Consider the following 2,870-nt stretch of genomic DNA (forward strand, 5'->3'; position numbering starts at 1 on the left):
TACACGCCTGTGGTGCTTCTCCTTGGTGGGCAGGGCCTGGGTGGAGGAAGGGGCTGTCCTGGGCCTGGGCCGGTCCTGCATGCGACATTAGCAGATTTGTTGATGGCCACCGGGGACAGCAGGTCAGGAGGTGGGAGGCCTTGAGGTCCCTGTTCTTGCCCAACCCTCCCGTGATTCTCTTCTCTTCCACCCTTGTCTCATCCCAGCCCCGAGCCATCTCCAACCTTAAAAGAAATGCATTCGCTGCATCTCCATTTCACTCTACCCTATTCTCCAACACTTTCATTCATTCAATCAACCAGTGTTTATGAAGGCCCCTTAAGTGCCAGCCACCAAGCTGAGAACTGGGGATTGGCTATCCCTGCTTCAAGGAGATCAACAGTGTGATATGAGTTCACTTGAGGTACAAAGAAACCCTGTTACTCAGGTACCCAACCTCTTCTGGAGAGTGGAGAATCATGGAAAGCTTCCTGGAAGAAGCTACATATTAAGCTGAGATCTGAAGTTACCTGGCACTGGGGGGACTGGGAGTGAGAAGGGGTGTCTGAGAACGTTCCAGGCTTGTCCAAAACCTCAGAGGCAGGCAAAATCTTGTGAATCTCCTAAACTGCAAGAACAACAAAGTTTGAGGGCAGGGCCAGACCATTCAGGGCCTTGCTGCTGAGCAGAGAATAGATCCCATTAGATCAGGGTGACTGGATAAAAGCTGGGAGGTCGGTTGGGTCACCAGGTGAGAGGTGATGATGGCTTTGACTAGGGTGGCAACAGTGGGGAGAAAAGAGGGGGCAGATTCCAGAGATACTGGTGAGGGAGGAGTCCAGGCGACATCTAGGTCCCTGGATCACGGAGATGGGGTCACAGCAGGCACAGGGAGTGGGGTGATGTGTGGTCTGGGCATGTGAGCTGGGGGTCTCCCAGGCATCCAAGTGGAGACATCCTGGGCCAGGGCTGGGCCTCAAAGTGACTGGACGGGATGCTGAGCACCCAGGTCTTCAACCAGGTGGCTGGCCACTGGGGCCTGGGATGGATGAGGTCCCCAGAGGAGTAAGGCATGGGAGACGGAAGAAGCTGAAGCCAAATTCTGAGGAATCGTGAGGACTTGGGATGGGATGTGGCTGTGGGGTCTCCAGAGATGGTGGCAGGGATGGGGAGTGTGGCGGTGATGGCAGAGACTGGAGGGCATTTGGTTTTCAAGGTGCGTTCCTTGAAATTCTCAGGGTGTGTGTGCGTGTGTGGACGTGTGTGTGTCTTGGACGTGTGTGTGTCTATGGACTAGCTCTGTGGGCCGGTTTGCCTGCATATGTCCTGCATGAAGCTGGAAGTCTGCAGGTGACAGGCCATCGTGCATGGCTGTGTCTCCTGGCGAGGCCGCGTGTCTCTGCACCTGGAGACGCGCATCCCTGATGTGGCGGTCTGCTGGTGGGGATGTCTGCATCCCACACGGGGCATCATTGCCTGTCTTTGCATGTCTGCATCTGAGAGACCTCTGGGCCTCCTGTCCACAGACCTGACGCCCCAGTGTTCTCTCCCTTCCACCAGCCCTCTGGTTGCTCCCCGGCCTCCTCTCCCCACACCTGTGGCGCGGACCACCCAAAGGCCACCTCTCATCCCTCTGGATGCCCGCGGGCACCAGTGACCCCTAGGGGCAGGCCCTGCCCTGCACCCTCTTGCTTGCCTGAGGAGCACAGGAAGAAAGAAGTGTGCAGGCTGCCTGGTGTTGATTCTGCTTAAAAGCCTCCTCATTGACGAAAAAGATGAAAATGATGAAAACTCATTCAGCAGTTCCTCTGACAGCAGCAAAGTATGAAGAAATAAGTGAAGAAAGTGATACTGAAGAAAAGACTGAAGTGAAAGAAGAACCAGAGCTTCAAACAAAAAGAGAAATGGAAGAAACAACAATAACTACAGAAATTCCTGAAGTTCTGGAGTAGCAGGAGGATGATGATTATTACATTAACAGAAGGAAATGGTTAGTGAAACTTTCATGCCAGACCAACATCATAATGATTTTGAAAGCATTTTGCTCTCAATGCAGCCTTTTCAGCCAATGAGAGGCCTTGTCACCATCATGCTATGCCACATGCCAGTATGAACGTGCATTATATCCCAGAAGAAAAGAATGTTGACCTTTGTAAGGAGATGGTGGATGGATGAGGAATAACCTTTGATTACACTCTACTGTTGGTTTTACTCTATCCTTATGAACAAGCTCAGTATAAAAAGGTGACTTTGCCAGGTGCGGTGGCTTACGCCTGTAATCTCAGCACTTTGGGAGGCCGAGGTGAGTGGATCACCTGAGGCCAGGAGTTGGAGACCAGCCTGGCCAACGTGGCGAAACCCAGCCTCTACCAAAAATACAAAAATTAGCCGGGGATTGTGGCAGGAGCCTGAAATCCCCGGCTACTCAGGAAGCTGAGGCAGGAGAATCGCTTGAACCCAGGAGGCAGAGGTTGCAGTGAGCCGAGATCATACCACCGCACTCCAGCCTGGGTGACAAGAGCGAGACTCCATCTCAAAAAAAAAAAAAAAAAAAAAAGTGACTTCATCCGTATTTTTTTTTTTTTCTTATTAAGGAAATTGCCACAAACACTAATACGATCCGGGAAGAACTCTCTCCCAGCCTGCCTTTGTTGAATTCATCCATGCCACAGTCCACAGAGAGTCAGCCAACCATTAGTGAACCAGACACCCCCAAAAGGTGCAAAGCTGAGTTGGAAGCATTGCAGTCTCTGAGGCGGTCCATGAGCCACACCACCAACTGTGACAGACTTTCTGACAGCAGCACCTCACCTCAGCCCAAGGGCCGGCAGCAGCACACATCCACCAGCATACCCAAGCTGTTTCTGCACCTGGAAAAGAAGACACCTGTG

General features: G+C 52.2%; 1 pseudogene; it reads left to right on the top strand.

The window, feature by feature from the left end:
- The first annotated feature begins 1,741 nt into the window (after positions 1–1,741).
- LOC111534050 lies at positions 1,742–2,864 on the top strand (annotated as a pseudogene).
- The last annotated feature ends 6 nt before the right edge of the window (positions 2,865–2,870 follow it).

Source organism: Piliocolobus tephrosceles, unplaced genomic scaffold (assembly GCF_002776525.5).
Source record: "Piliocolobus tephrosceles isolate RC106 unplaced genomic scaffold, ASM277652v3 unscaffolded_27639, whole genome shotgun sequence".
Taxonomy (NCBI): domain Eukaryota; kingdom Metazoa; phylum Chordata; class Mammalia; order Primates; family Cercopithecidae; genus Piliocolobus; species Piliocolobus tephrosceles.